The sequence below is a fragment of the Monodelphis domestica genome, chromosome 1, assembly GCF_027887165.1.
Source record: "Monodelphis domestica isolate mMonDom1 chromosome 1, mMonDom1.pri, whole genome shotgun sequence".
NCBI classification, from domain to species: Eukaryota; Metazoa; Chordata; class Mammalia; order Didelphimorphia; family Didelphidae; genus Monodelphis; species Monodelphis domestica.
The window spans coordinates 719,800,036-719,816,725 of record NC_077227.1 but is presented as its reverse complement, the minus strand read 5'-3'; the positions used below and the strand labels follow the sequence as shown (position 1 = coordinate 719,816,725).

Genomic DNA, 16,690 nt, shown 5'->3' with positions numbered 1-16,690 from the left:
TTGCCCCACTCCTAATTAAGCATTTATTAAATACTTACACAGTGCAAAGTACAAAAACTGCAGACACTCAACAATGAGTAAATGGATTTTCCAATAGAATTATAAGAATAGATAAAATAAGTAAAATAAGAGATTTTTAAAGTACAACAAAAACTCTGAAGGAAAAAATGGGAAGGAGAATAAATAACTTTGAAAAGAAAGTAGTAAATCTCACTCAAGAAACAAACTCCCTGAAAACTAAAGTGGAGCAAAGAGAAATCAATGAAGCTATGAGAGAGCAAGAAATATTAGAACAAAAACAAAAGACTGAAAAAAAATATAAGATATCTGAGCAAAAAAAAAAATTGTTCTGGTAAACAGGTCAAGGAAAAATACTTTAAAAATCATTGAACTCTCTGAAAACCACATTTTAAAAAACCTCTCAGATCAGATCAGAATCAGAGGGCAAAGTGAGGATAGAAAGAATGCATCAGCATCTCCTGAAAGAAACCACAAAAATAAAACTCCTGGCAATGTCAGCCAAAATCCAGAGCTCCCACATAAAACAAAAAGATACTGTAAGAATCCAGAAAGCAGTTCAAGTTCTAGCAAACCTCAGTAAAGATTACACAAGATCTAGTAGCTTCAACTAAAAACCAAAAAGATCTTGGAATACAATATTCCCAAAAGCAAAAGAACCTATAGACTTACAACCAAGAATAACTTATTTTAAAAAACTGAATATAATCATAAAGGGGGGTGGGAGGAATAGATCTTTAAAGGAAGAGGATTTTTTTTAAAGGACCAGACCTGTGTACTTTGAAAAACAAACACAAAAATCCAGAGAAGCCTAGAAACAAAATTTATTTGAGGAAATGACTATAGATATATGATGATGTAATGCTAACATTCTAATGGGGGAGGGAGGAGAAACAAACTTCAGAATTCTACTGTCTTCAAAAGGCATTGAAGGAATTAAATGAGAAAAGTAGTGGTCCTAGAGATGAACTAGTTCTGTTCTGAGGGATATAAGAAGGAAGAGAGAAGACAGTAATATGAACACTATTATAGAAAGAAGGGGGTAACACTTACTATTTCTTATAGATGAAGTATGGAAGAAAAATATGGGAGAAACACATGGAAGAATGAGTGAGGAGAGTATCATATGAATCTGATCTGAACTGGATAAAAGAGAACTGAAACAAATACACAGAATTTGAGGTAGAAATACATCAAACAGAAATGGGGAAACAGATGGGGAGTGAGAGGATAAATGAGAATAACAATATAGGGAAAGAATATTCAAAAGTATCACAAAGTTTACAAAGGGGAAGGGGGCCATGGGAAGGGGAGGAGAGTAAAGAAGAGGGGAGAGAAAGAAAGGGAAAAACTAGAAACCAAGGATCATCAGTTAGGGAATGACTAAACAAGCTATAGTGTGTGAATATAATAGGATATGACTGCATCTTAAGAAATGACAAAAGAAACACGTTTAGGTAATTTTGTGCAGTGGAAAATGTTGAAAAGTGAAGTAAGCAAAATTGAGAGCACAATTTATATGATGAAAACAATATTATAAAGAAAAATTATTCTGAAAGATTTAAAACTTAAGAAATGACCAACTACATTTTCTGAGGACTTGTGATGAAGCATATTATACACCTCTTGACAGGAAGGCAATGGAATTAGGATGCAGAAGATGATATACATCTTTGGACACAGCCACTGCATTTATTTTGATTGAATATGCTTATTTGTTACAAGGGTATGGTTTTGTTTTCCAGTGAGATTAAGGGGAGTGATAAGGATGCTTTAAAAAAAAAAGAAATGAAATGAGGGCCATTGAAACGGGGTAACAAGATCAGAATTGAGTTTTAGAGAAATAAATTTGCTGTTGTGTGGAGAATAGATTGGAAAAGGGGGAGTGAGATATGGAGATATCAAAGAGGGGGCTTCCCCAATACTCTGGAGAAGAGATGTTGAGGGTGTGAATATATGACAAGATGTGGCAACTGACTGGACATGATAAGCAAATGAAAATGAGAAACTGAGGATGACACCAAGGTTGTAAATCTGGGTGACAGTAAGAGGGAAGTTCAGAAGAGGGGTGGGTTTGGGAGGAAAAGAATTGGCTGTGCTGAGTTTCTGATGGTCTGGACATCAGTCTGACATGTGTGATAGACTGTTGATAATGTGTTGATGGAACTCAGGAGAGAAATTGCTTATATCAAGTTATAAGGCATCTGCATAAAGATAACTGAAGCTGTAGGGAAGACCACCAAGATAGAAGGTCTTAGAAAAAGAAGAGGGTCCAGGTCGCCCACAGGTAGTGTCAAGGATGTAGATAATGCATCTGCATAGGTGAAGGAGAAGCTAAGGAACTAGGGCAGACTATCACAAAAAGCCAAAGATAGTAGCAGAGTGGTCAAGGAGGCAAAGGACCTGAGAAAGGACCTGAGAGGGACCTGGTCCTTCTCCACTCTCCCAAACAACCCCTCCCCCGCCCTCTTTTCCTCTTGACCTTCCCAACTCCTACCCTTGAGCATCCCTCCAGATCCCCCCAGTCTTTCCCTTTTGCTACCCCTCGGGAGATTCTGGGGTCCCAGAATTCTTCCTCTCCTGGTGCCTTCTCTATGAAGGGAACTTGGGTGGAGGAGGGTACCTGCTCTCTCTCCCTTGAGTTCCCTCCAATCTCCAGACCTTGCAGGGGTGAGAGGATGCCTGCTCTCTCTCCTCTGAGCCTCTCCTTTCCCCAGCCTCAGCTCCAAGGGGGGTAGGGGGGGTTGCCTTCTCACCCACTTTTGAGCTTCCCCAGCCTCTATGCCTGAGGAGAAGGGTGCCTCTCTCCTTCCTCAGAAAGCCACCCCCCCATCCGATCCCCTGAGCCTGGGGGGGGGGGATTCCTGTTCTAGTACACAGAGGACCCCCACCCCCCACCCCAGTCAGGTTCTCTAGGACCCCGACGCGCCACTCCGCCCCTGCATGACCCGCCCCCGCCCGGTGCCTCCCTTGGGGGGCTGGGGGGTTGGGGGGCGCCGCGGCCTTGTACGCAACTCAGGGCCTTGTTTGACATTAGAAGAAACTGAGGCGCGGTGGCCAAGGCCGGACTCCTCCTCTGCCCCGCCCGGGGGCTCGCCGGACACGTGGGCAGTGGGTCTTTGTCCTCAGGGATGCGAGGCCCGAGGGGGTGGGGGAGGTCAGAGCCTAGGGCGGAGAGGGGAGGGGCGGAGGCACGCCCCCTCTGTTCACACTCAAGTTCACACTTACGCTCACACTCACCACCCGTTCACACTGACCTGCTGCCCCGGAGCCGCGGCACAAAAAAAAGAAAAGAAACAAGGAAAAGATGGGCTGAACGCCCCAAGCGCCAGGTACTGCGCCGGCGCAGGGGAAGTGCCGAACTACGATTCCCAGAGTCCATCGGAAACCTGGAGGCCCGTAGGACTCTAGGAAATGACGTCTAGCAGGTCCTACGTCTGGGCTTCTTCGCACGCCCCGCCCCCAGTTCAGCCTTGCTCCGGGAGGTCTTTCTCTCTGTATACCTTCCACCTATCTAGAGCCGTGACTGGCGCCGCTGAGGGCGTCGGGTGGCGGGTCGCAAACTGGTCTTTCCCGAGCCTTGCCCGCGACCCTGCAAGGCCAGAAATGGCGTCCTACCCCCGTCACAGGCCCTTCCCGGTTGGAGTGGCACCGCCACTGGGCCCCGAGCACGGTCCTGCCACTGGCCCCGCGGCCCCGGAGGCCTTCGCCCCCACCTGTGGCCTAGTCCTCCTGTAGCATCCCCCGTGGGGAGCCCCCCGCCCTCTAGAGCTCTCTGACCTCTGAGCCCTCGGCTGTCCTGCCCCGCCAGTTCAAATCCAACCTCAGACACTACTACACTGAGGGACCCTGATAAATCATATAACCTCTGCCTCAGTTTTCTTAACTGTAGGGATAATAATAGCACGTATTGTTCAGGGTGGTTGTGAGGATTAAATAAGATAATAGTTGTAAAAGAGCTTCGCACAGTACCTGGGACAGCTTAATAAATGCCTGTTTCCTTTCTCCATGAGAGTAGGGATTGTCTAGCTTTTCTTAGTATCTCCAGGGCTTTGCATAGTGCCTGGCATATGTAGGTGCTTAATAATACTTATTGAGTGACTGGCTGGACAACGCAAATTATTCTATTTGTGTTTTTCCCATGCAGAATCACAAAATGTAGGAGCTGAAAGGGACCACAATTGCCATCTAGTGTAACCTTTCTACATAAAAATCCTTATTGTGACATCCCTGAAAATGGCCATTCAAACATTTAATAATTCCATAGAATGGGCAGACGTTTAAAAAATTCTAAATTTAAGCATCAACTGAAATTGGCATTTGCCTATACATAACGTAAGGTAAAGGATGGCATAAGAAACTGAAAGTTTCAATCTTGTATAGTTTGCTTTTCTTTCTAGAAAATAAATTCAACATGTAACTTTCAAATCTTTCTTGCTAGTCTCTTATTCTTTCTGTCCTCCCTTAGGTGTGTATGTGTGTATAAAGTACTTCAATTACCTTCATTTTGGGTGTGTGAGACCCTCTGCCTTCCCTTTTCTCCCTCCTAGAAAAAAGGCAAAGCATATTTTTATATTGGCCATGTCTGAAAACATATTTCACTCTGTTTCTTGGTTCTATTCTGTTCTTATCTGGGTGGATAGCATGCTTGATCATCTCCTCTAGAATTTGTGCATTGCTCAGAATCCTTAAAGTTGGGTTTTCTTTAAAATGTTATTGTAGCAACTGTCTAGTTCTATTCATTTTACTCTGCATCAGTTGATACAAGTTTTTGGATTTCTCTTAAATTCTTCAAATGGAAGTCAGTTTATGAACAATAACAATCCATTATAATCATATACTATAATTTATTCAGTCATTCCCCAATATTCAGGCATCCCCTTAGTTTCTGATCCGTTGATAAAAAACAAGAATCTTGCCATATTTGAGAACATATGAGTCCTTTTCAAATCTCTTTGAGGTATAAACCTACTAGTGATTATTGCTGGTTTAAAGTATAAGCACGGTTTAGTGACTTTTGATGCACAGTTTCTAGAATGGATAGACTAATTCACAGCTTCACTAACAGCGTTATTATACCTGTTGTATCTGTTTTCCTATAGCCCCTACAACAGTTGACATTTTCCATTTTTATCTTCTTTGCCAGTCTGAAGCAGGAATGGATGTAATTTCTTTAAGTATTAGTGATTTTGAGTGTTTTTTCATCCGTTGCAATAGCTTAAATTTCTTCCTTTGAAAACTGTGTATCCTTTGACCAAATTTTGGGCAATAGTTCATGCTATAAATTTGAATTATAATATTATATACATTGAATATGAGACCTTTATTAGAGAAATTTATTACAAAATCTACCCTCCTCCCCACCCCCAGTTATCAATTTCTCTTTTACTAGTTTGGCTTTGTGCAAAATCTTTAAAATTTTATTTCATCAACATTGTCCATTTTACCTTCTGTGATCTTTTCTAGAACTAGTTTGGCTATGAAATCTTTCTTTATACATAGTTGGGTTAAGTCAATTTCTTCCTTGCTCTTCTTTGTTTATGATGTCACCTTTTCTAAGCCAGATACTCATCTCTAGTTTGTCTTGATGTAAGATGTTAGATTATACCTACTTTCTGCCAGACTGCTTTCCAGTGTTCCCTGCAGTTATTGTCAAAATTTTTATCCTACTAGTTGGGATCTCAAACTCATCACTCCCTGAAGCAGTCCATTCCACTTCAAGCAAGATAAAAATTATCTTTTTTCCCCCTGACATGAGACTTAAATTGTCTTCTGTGAAACATCCATGTAAGATTTCTGCTTCTTTTCCTTACTGTCAAACAAACCTAATCTCTTTTAATATTTGAAGAAGACTCCTAAGTCTTCTCTTCAGCCTAAACATTCCTAATTCCTTCAACTGAACCTTATATGATAAACTCCAGGACCATCACCATCTTGGTGACCCTCTCTGGATACTCTATATCCCTTTTAAACTTTGGGTCCCAGAACTGAACAAAATACTATACATGTGGTCTGACAAGGGCAGATGAAATTATCACCATTCTATTCCTGGAAGTCACATTGATCTATTAACAGCTACTCTTATTTCTAGCCCCCAATATTATATTTTATTTAAAAATTTTCTAAAATATAGGTAAATTATAACTATAGCACCCCTCCCTCCAAATCTTCTAGTTTAATAGTCTTGTCAATGAAGGAAATAAAGTTATTCTGATGTGACAGAGGTTGGCACATAAAGAAAAAGTGCCAGGCTGAAGAATGTGTAGATATGATAATCTCAACAGGAGAGGGATCCCAGGAGGAGAGAATCTTGAGGAGAAGCAGAAGGTTCCTTCTGAAGAGCAGTTGGTCTCTCAGATTGGAGAAGCTGAAGAGGGAGGGGTGAATAAGATTTTCTCCTGAGGGTTACCCACGTTTTCCTGCTTATGACTGTAAATCCTTCCCCCCAACATTTCTCAATTGAAAAGACTCACTGATGAGAAAGCTGAGAAAAGGCATTTGAATCTTTATCAGACTTTACCTCAGCTTCTGTTGCTCTGGATCTGAACTGTGGCCAAGGGGCCAAACTGTGATTTTTAGATTCTCTCCATCTTGCTTGGTCTAGCACCCAGGAATGTGCACACCCACATTACACGGGCATGTGCTAGCAAATGACAAATCAGAAATAGTGGACAGACCCCTGGGCTGTCCTAAGTCAAGCTAAGCTATCATTGGTACAGATGAAATGCAGGAAAGTAATATAAAACCTTTTATATAAGGCACATTACTTCCTCTCCCTTTTTTTCCCTGGAGAAGCGACTGGCTGGCAACGTGCTAAGCGTTCTGACATCTTGGCATGGTGGCACCTATTTGTCTGGTTTTGGCGGTGAGTTTGCCCTTGAGCTGATTCAGGTTCAGGCATTTTGGCTGAGCCCTTTTGGAGTTCAGTAAGGAGGATTCCTTCCTCCTTACTTTCTAGAGCCTCTGGTCTTCCTTCTGGCACTAACCAGGCGGGAGAAATCCTACTCCCTTTCCTTCTTCCTTCTTCTTAATCTCTTTCCACTATATCAATTAAATTCCCATAAATTTCCAACTGACTTGGGTATTTTATTATTTGGGATTTTCCCTGGTGCCCAATTAAATTTAGATTTTAAGTCACAATGCTAAAATTATCTTTACAAAACCCAGGGTCAGTCAAACTGACTTTCTCTCAGGGGGCTCAGGATGCCAAGACCTGAGTTCCCCCTCAAACTCAAAGAGGGAGGGAAAAGGGTTTTAGAGACAGGGATCCCCTTTTCCCACTTTCCTTTCCCATTCTTTCTCTGCCAGTTATTCCTTTGTATTACCCTGATTGAGTTAATTGACATTAAAGTAGTTATTTTTTCCCCAAGCTATGAATCAAGTGTAAGTGAACAGATCAAGGGGAGACCCTTTGGTCTCGAGTAGTAGAGGGGGGACAAGAGGGACAAGAGCAAATCTGGAAGGGCAGTCATAGCTAAGGAGGGAAGGCAGAGGGGTGAAAATCTTCAAACCCCCTCTCCTCTCTCTGAGCCAATCCTAAGCATCAGCTAAACTCTCCTAGATCCTAGTCCCTTTACCATCCCAAAACCTTTTCTCCATTGCATCTGCTGTCTTCCCTGAACCCCGCTTTGAGAAGGGAGGTCTCCATTCTTTTTCTATATATATATACTAAGAGACTTAATCTTCCATTACACTGGAATCACCTGTTCTTGATGAAGCTATGCTGGCTCCTTTTAGTATTTTTTCTCCTTTCTTAGATATTCAACCACTCTTGAATGATCCATTATAAAATATTCCCAAGAAAATGAAGACTAGGTCTTTGGACTATAGTTTTAGACTCTCTTCTCTTTTTTGAAAACTGAGAAATCATTTACCCCTCTCAAATCTTGTGTTATCTTTTCCATTCCATACAGTAGCTTAGCAATCATATCAGCTTATTATTACACTGCATTATTATTTCACTGAAAAGGTGGTTCATCTGGGCTCAATGACTTGAATTCATGTAGGGTATTTAGGTGCTTTATTATCTTCTTGAGTACCAACTCCCTGTGAATAATGTTTATCTTGCCATTTGTAGTATCCAGGCCATTCTCCTTGGCAGAGAACAAAGATGCAAAGAATTATACTGCTCTGCCTTCCCTAGGTTGCTGTTAATTTCTATCTTCTTTCTCACCAAAAAAAAGGAGGAAATTTGTTGTTGTTATCCATAGGTCCCTAATCATCCTCATTTCATTCTGCACTTTAGCATATTTTACACTATTTTATAGGATTATGAAATGCTAATATTCATTCTTTTCCCTTCCTTTGAAATAGATTATATCGGAGGGTATATTTGATGGATACTAGATAACTACTAGATCAGGCAGCTATCTTTCTTTTGCCTACCCTCCTCCCTTTTATACCTCCTTTCCTCCCTCTTCCAGTCTCCCTTTTTCCCCCCTTCTTGCCTTCAGTTTCTCCTTTCCTCTTCTTCTTCAGCCTCGTCACTCATTGTGAGCTATGATGTTTCAGAGGAAATACTCCTTTCTCTTCTTTATCTCAAGTAAGGGTTTATTGGGGAAAACAGGAAAAGATGAAGGATGGAGGTAAGAGAAGTGGGATATCCCTATTATCTACAGTGAGTCTTGGGTTGGAGAATATTGAGAGAAATGACAATTCAGTCACTAGCAGGAAACAGAGCAAGTCAGAGAGAGATATAAGGACTATTGTCCTTCTGCCTTTAAATTAGCCAGGCCACCTCCGGCTTGATTATCCCAAGTCCCAGAGATAAACCTAGCTTCTTCCTTCAGTCACCACCATCAGCCCAAAGCCCAGAAAATAGTCAAGCAGTTGGCTCTTGCCTTCAACTCTTTCCTGGTCACATTCCAAAAGGAATTTTCCTTTGATTGACAGCTGATCAACCTCTAGCTTCTTGTCTTGTTTCTTGTCCTTTTGCATGCCTTATAATTTCTGTCCTCCACACCTTCCATCATCTCTACATTTCTTTTTAAGCATCTAAGTTGTTTGGGAAAATCTTTTCAGATAAACCAAATTTTTCTTATTTATTGGAATTGTTTCCATCTTCAAATTTTCATTGTTAACACTCTCCCAATTCCTTGAAAGCTGACTTTCCCCTGTAGAATTATTTAAATTGTTCATTTACTTAAATAATTTATAATATTCTTCCATGGTTACATGATTGAAGTTCTTACCTCCCTTCCTCCCACCCCCTCCCATAGCCAATGAGCAATTCCACTGTGTTTGATGAGTGTCATTGATCAAGACCTATTTCCTATTAGTAATATTTGCAATAGAGTGAATATTTAGTCTACATCCCCAATCATATCCCCATTGACCCATATGATCAAGCAGTTGTTTCTACTCCCACAGTTCTTTCTCTGGATGTGGATAGTGTTCTTTCTCATAAGTTCCTGAGAATTGTCCTGGATCATTGCATTAATGCTAGTAGAGAAGTCTATTACATTCATTTGTGCCACAGTATATCTGTCTCTGTGTACAATGTTCTCCTGGTTCTGCTGCTTTCACTCTGAATCACTTCCTGGAGGTAATTCCAGTTCACATGAAATTCCTCCAGTTAATTATTCCTTTTAGCACAATAGTATCCCGTCACCAACAGATACCACAATTTGTTCAGCCATTCTCCAATCAAAGAGCATTCCCTCATTTGCCAATTTTTTGCCACCACAAAGAGCTTGGCTATAAATATTTTTGTACAGGTCTTTTTTGTTATTATCCCTTTGAAGTATAAACCCAGCAGTGCTATGGCTGGATCAAAGTGCAGGCAGTCTTTTAAAGCCTTTTGGGCATAGTTCCAAATTGCCATCCAGAATGGTTGGATCAATTCACAATTCAACATTAATGTCCCTATTTTGCCATCCCCTCCGACATTTATTACTTTCCTTTGCTGTCATAATAGTGTGAGGTGGTACCTCGGAGTTGTTTTACTTTGCATTTCTCAAATTACAAGAGATTTAGAACACTTTTTCATGTGCTTATTGATAGTTTTGATTTATCTATCTGAAAATCGCCTATTCATGTTCCTTGCCCATTTATCAACTGGGGAATGGCTTAATTTTTTTTTTTTGCACAGTTGATTTTACTCCTTATACATTTGAGTAATTAGGTCTTTGTCAGAAGTTTGTGTTATAAAGATTTTTTCCCCAATTTGTTGCTTCCCCTCTAATTTTGGTTGCATTGGTTTTGTTTGTTCAAAAACTTTTTAATTTAATGTAATCAAAATTATTTATTTTACATTTTATAATTTTTCCTAACTCTTGCTTGTTCTTAAAATCTTTCCTTTCCTATAGATCTGAAAGGTATACTATTCTATGTTCACCTAATTTACTTATAGTTTTCTTCTTTATAGTTAGTCATTCACCCATTCTGAATTTATCTTGGTGTAGGGTGTGAGATATTGATCTAAACCTATTCTCTCCCATACTGTTTTCCAATTTTCCCAGGATTTTTTGTCAAATACTGGATTTTTGTCTCCAAAGTTGGGATCTTTGGGCTTATCATATACTATCTTACTGAGGTCATTTACCCCAAGTCTATTCCATTAATTCTCCCTTCTGTCTCTTAGCCAGTACCATATTGTTTTGATGACCACTGCTTTATAGTACAGTTTAAGATCTGGTACTACTAGGTCCCCCTCATTCACATTTTTTTCATTATTTCCCTTGATATTCTTGATATTTTGTTCTTAATTTTGTTATTATTTTTTCTAATTCAGTAAAAAAGTTTCTTGGTAGTTTGATAGGTATGGCACTGAATAAATAAATTAATTTGGGTAGTATCATCATTTCTATTATGTTAGCTCATCTTACCCATGAGCAATTAATGTTTTTCCAATTATTTAGATCTAGTTTTAATTGTGTAGAAAATGTTTTGTAGTTGTTTTCATATAATTCCTATTTTTGTTTTGGCAAATAGATTCCTAAATATTTTATTTTGTCTAGGGTGCTTTTAAATGGAATTTCTCTTTTGAACTCTTGCTGCTGAGCTGTGCTGTGTGAGAAAATGATTACCACAGCAGAGAGACTTGCAAGCAGGTGTAAGGAATAGAAGCTTGAAGGACTGTCAATCAAGGAGAGCATAGAAGATTACAGAGAAGAATTTGGTCAGGGAGACAGTTAAGAAAGTCAACATATGAAACTTCACTTCTGCTCTCTGGACTATGAGAGAAGAAGCTAGCAGGCGACTATTTTGAAGTCTTAGCTAGTAATTTAACCTTGGAAAAGATTAGGGCATAGCTCTGAAGATCTTTTTCAAGTTATTAACACTATCCCCTTATAGACAAATCAATCTTACTTCCTTATATTGAACTTTATAATAGATTAGGGAAACCATAAATTCCCTCTGGTCTATCCCAACTCCCTAACTTTCTTCCTTTAAAATAAATCCCCTTTGGAAATTATTATATTGTGAAATTAGTCTATTGAAAGCTGTTGTGAACTTACCATCTCTGAAGAGCTGTTAAGATCAACAGAAATAGATAGGAAGTGAGTGGGGGGAGGAGTGAGAATCTCAGTTTCTCCTCTAACCTTATTTCCTAGTGTCACCATTCCAGCACTTCCCTTCCCTTAAATATCCTAGTGAAGGAGGCTCTATTATATTTGGAAATATATAGAAATGCTGATGATTTATGTGGGTTTATTTTATATTTTACAACTTTGCTAAAGTTGTTATTTCCACTAGTTTTTTAGTTGATTCTTTAGGATTCTTTAAGTAGACCATCATATCATCTGTAAAGAGTGATAGTTTAGTCTCCTCATTGCCTATTTTAATTCCTTCAATTTCTTTTTCTTCTCTAATTGCTACTGCTAGTGTTTCTAGTACAATGTTAAATAATAGAGGTAATAATGGGCATCCTAGCTTCACTCCTGATCTTATTGGGAAGGCTTCTAATTTATCCCCATAGCAGATGATGCTTGCTGAAGTTTTTAAATATATACTATTTATTATTTTTAGGAAAGGCCCTTTTATTCCTATACTTTCTAATATTTTCAATAGGAATGAATGTTTTATTTTGTCAGAAGCTTTTTCTGCATCTATTGAGATAATCATTTGATTTTTGTAGGTTTGCTTGTTGATATGGTCAATTATGTGGGTGATTTTCCTAATATTAAACCATCCTTGCTTTCTTGTTATAAATTCCACCTGATCATAGTGAGTAATCCTCGTGATCACTTGCTGGAGTCTTTTTGCTAGTATTCTATTTAAGATTTTTGCTATGTTCATTAAGAAGCTTGGTCTGTAGTTTTCTTTCCCTGTTTTTGGTCTGCCTAGCTTTGGAATCAGTACCATATTTGTGTCATAAAAGGAATTTGGTAGAATTCCTTTGCTTATTTTGTCAAATAGTTTGCATATTATTGGGATTAGTTGTTCTTTAAATGTTTGATAGAATTCACTTGTGAATCCATCTGGCCCTGGAGATTTTTTCTTAGGGAGTTCTTTGATAGCTTGTTCAATTTCTCTTTTTGATATGGGATTATTTAACTATTCTATTTCCTCTTCTGTTAATATAGGCAATTTATATTTTTGTAAATATTAATCAATTTTACCTAGATTGCCATATTTATTGCCATATAATTGGGCAAAATAGTTTTTAATGATTGCCTTCATTTCCTCTTCATTAGAGGTGAGGTTGCCCTTTTTATCTTTGATACTCTTAGTTTGATTTTCTTATTTCCTTTTTTTTATTAGATTAACCAGTACTTTGTCTATTTTATTTGTTTTTTTCAAAGTACCAGTTCCTAGTCTCATTTATTAATTCAATAGTTCTTTTACTTTCAATTTTATTAATTTCTCATTGATTTTTAGGATTTCCAATTTAGTTTTTATCTGGAGATTTTTAATTTGTTCTATTTCTAGTTTTTTAATTTGCATGCCCAATTCATTGGCATCTTCCCTCTCTGATTTGTTGATATATGCACTTAAGAATATAAATTTTCTCCTGAGTACTACTTTGGCTGCATCCCATAGGTTTTGATATGATGTCTCCTCATTGTCATTCTCTTCAATTAAATTATTAATTGTTTCTACGATTTGTTCTTTAACCAACCAATTTTAGAGAATCATATTATTTAATTACCAATTAATTTTTATTTGCCTCTCCATGTACCCTTACTATTTATAATTTTTATTGCATTATAATCTGAAAAAGTTGCAATTATTATCTCTGCTTTTTTGCATTTGTTTGCAATGTTTTTATGCCCTAATACATGGTCAATATTTGTGAATGTACCCTGTGCTGCTGAAAAGAAGGTGTATTCCTTTTTGTCCCTAGTTTTCTCCACATATCTTTTAACTCTACTTTTTCTAGGATTTCATTCACATCTCTTACCCCTTTCTTATTTATTTTTTGGTTTGATTTATCTAGATCTGATAGAGGAAGGTTCAGGTCCCCCACTAGTATAGTTTTACTATCTGTTTCCTTCTTAAGCTCCAATAGTTTCTCCTTTAAAAATCTGGATGCTATACCATTTGGAACATACATGCTGAGTACTGCTATTTATTCATTGTCTATACTGCCTTTTTTGGAATGTAATTACCTTCTCTATATCTTTTAATCAAATCTATTTTTACTTTGGCTTTGTCAGATATCATAATTGCAACTCCTGCCTTCTTTTTTTCAGTTGATGCCCAATAAATTTTTCTCTAGCCTCTTACCTTTACCCTACAGATGTCTACCTGCCTTGTGTGTTTCTCATAGACAAAAAATAGTAGGATTTTGGTCTCTGATCCATTCTGCTATCTGCTTCCATTTTATGGGTGAATTCATCCCATTCACATTCAGAGTTATGATTGTCACCTGTGTATTCCCCATCATTTTGATTTCTTCCTCTAGTCTTGCCCTTTCTTCTTTCACTATTTCCTTCTACACCAGTGTTATGCTTTTAATCAGTCCTTCTATTCCTCACCCTTATTTTACTTTCCTTCCCATCCCTCCCTTCTTACTCTCCTCTTATTTTTCTTTAAAGTCTATTAAAATCCTTCCCCCCTCCTTTTCCCTCCCCTTTGATACTTCCCACCTTGGTTTTCCCCTCTCAACTTCCCAATAGGGTAAGATAAAATTCTGTGCCCCATATAGTGGATCTAGACACCCTTCCCTCTCAGGATTGATTCCACTGAGAGCAAGGTTTGAGTATTACCTATTAGCACTCTCTTTCTCTCCTTCTTATAATAGTATTCTTCCCCTTCCCTTCCCATGTGCCTCTTTATATAGTATAAATTATCCTATTATCTCTCTGACTCTGGCATGGTAGGTGGATTGGGGGAGGGGTGATCAGCTTGCACTTTGATAGGTATAATTTTACCCCCTTATAGTGTGGAAATGCCCTAACCCTGCCTACCTTCAAGGCTGTTCCTTATGGTAGAGCCCCTTTGCTCATTTGATTTTGATTGTTGTCTTTTTGAGGTGCTTTATATTGGTTGGGTGTGAGGAGAATATCCTTCTACTCTGTGGCCATCTTAGCTTGGATGATCTGCAGAATTTTTTAAATTCAATTTTATCTTCAGTTTTAGATTCTTTCTCTTTTCCCTCCTCAGCTCATTGAGAAGACAAAGGGTGAAGGGAAGCTATTACAAATATGTAGAGTCATTCAAAACAAATTCCTACATTTGCCATGTCCAAAAAGATAAAAAAGAAAAAAGTGGTGAAAATATGTTTCAATCTGTACTCTGAGTGCTCTATCTAGAGGTAGATAACAAGTCTCTTCATGAGTCCACTGGAATTATGGTTGGATATTGTGTTGACCACTTGTCAAGTCTTTCAAAGTTTATCATCTTTATGATATTGTATAAATTATTCTACTGGTTCTACTCACTTCACTTTGTATAACCATAAATAAAGATTCCCATGGGCCACTTAGTGTCTTAGACAACCATATGTATGTATTTCTTTATTACTATATTCACAACTAGAACAGCAATTAGATTCATATAGGAACATCTTAATCTAGTTTGGGCTATACACCCAAGCAGCCCACTAGCTTCATATTTGACACTTCTGATTTAAAGGTATTGATACCTTGGATTCCATCTGAAAACTACTTGTTCATATTTTAACTATTTATTAATTGTGGAATCGACCTTTCCTTATAAATCTAACTTAGTTCCCTGTGTATCTTAGAAATAAGATATTTTGTCAGAGAACTTGCTGTAAAAATTCTCCCCACCCCAGTTGCCTACTTTTCTACTAATTTTAGTTGCATTGGTTTTGTTTATGTGAAAACATATTTTCCATAATAAAAAAATGTCCATTTTACCTTCTGTGAACCTCTCTAAACCTACTTATTTTGAACTTATCTTGATATATGGTGCAAGAGGTTGGTCTATACTTGGTTTCTGCCAGACGACTTTCCACATTACCCAACAATTTTTGTTGAATACTGTAAGAGAGTTCTTGTCCCAGTAGCTGGGATCTTTGGGTTATCAAACACTAAGTTATTGTTCTCATTTGCTTCTATATATTGGATACTGTGAAGATGGCTTTGACTCTACCCATACCTACTTTTAAATTTAATCAACCCAAAGCAAAGACACCCCTACTTAACACTAAGTAGGGGAAGTTCACAAACCACTTATTAAAATGAGATACACCTCCAGAAGCAACTGACTGCTCCCTGGGCAGTGTTAAGGAAATTTAAAGTCTGTAATTGGTCCCCTTAAAGTGGAGGGACAGGAAGGGACATAAAAAAGGGACTATAAAAGATGAACTTCCTAAGTGGTTTTTGGTCTTCATCCTAAATCTTTAGCTTGAAGGACCTAGGGCTGGCAACTTGAACTCTTTCTGGTAAGACTGCTCTTGGATCTTCCCCTTTGGACTGGGACTGTAACTTGGAGCTACGATTTGGGTAAGTGAAAAAAGCTGACCCTCCTTTCCTGGCTTCTAGAGAGATTAGCACCACAGAGGCCTCCCTCTTAGAGTAGGCAATGTAGGTGAAACTCTTGTTTAATTCATCACTGAGCCCTCTGGCTGGGGTTAACAAGCCCTGCTGGAGTGGAGCCAGGTTCCAGAGCAAATATTTAGTGTGTTAGGTTAGATAGCTTCTTTACCCTCCTTTTACATTTCTCTACTTTTTTCTCTACTCTTTCCCTCTCTTTGTAAATAAAGTTGTTAAAAAGTCATTTTGATTTGAGCTATATTAGTTTTTAAAACCAGCAACCACATTTTCTTATATTTAGTCCAACCATAAATTTAATCCCTACAATACCTAATTTGTCTAATTTTCAACTTATTTAAATATTTTTGTGTAAAGAATGTTTTGTATTTGTGTTTTATTGGCACAAAGTTGGGTAAACTTATTGTAATTGTTTTTCATTGATTATGAATTTACCTTTTTAATTTTTGACACTGGCAATTTTTTAAAAGTCAAATTGACTAATGACTTAACTTTTATTGTTGTTTAGAGAAATAGGTCCTTGTTTTAATTTTTAATTCAATGATTCTATTACTTTCAATTTTATTAATCTTTGCTCTTGAGAATTTCTGTTTTGACATTTAAGTGGGAGAATTCATTTTTTGTTTTATTAGTTGCATGGTCAACCTACTGCTTTGCTTTTTCTCTCTTTTCTTAACAAAGTTTTTCTTTCTTTTGACAAAAATTTGGATACTTTTGGCTGCATTCCCTCAAATTTTGGTATGCTATCTCACTGTTGCCATTATTTT

General features: G+C 38.0%; 1 protein-coding gene across 3 annotated transcripts in view; it reads right to left on the bottom strand.

Moving 5' to 3' along the window:
• Positions 1–3,423, bottom strand: part of LOC100619211 (zinc finger protein 883-like) — a 29,128-nt gene extending 25,705 nt beyond the window's left edge. For 2 of the 3 annotated variants that reach the window (XM_007477603.3, XM_007477602.3), the window contains exon 1: positions 3,276–3,423. The gene's annotated coding sequence lies outside the window, so the exon portion shown is untranslated. The remainder of the gene's footprint in view (positions 1–3,275) is intronic. The other variant, XM_007477604.3, reaches the window with a different exon arrangement.
• Between the last annotated feature and the right edge of the window lie 13,267 nt (positions 3,424–16,690).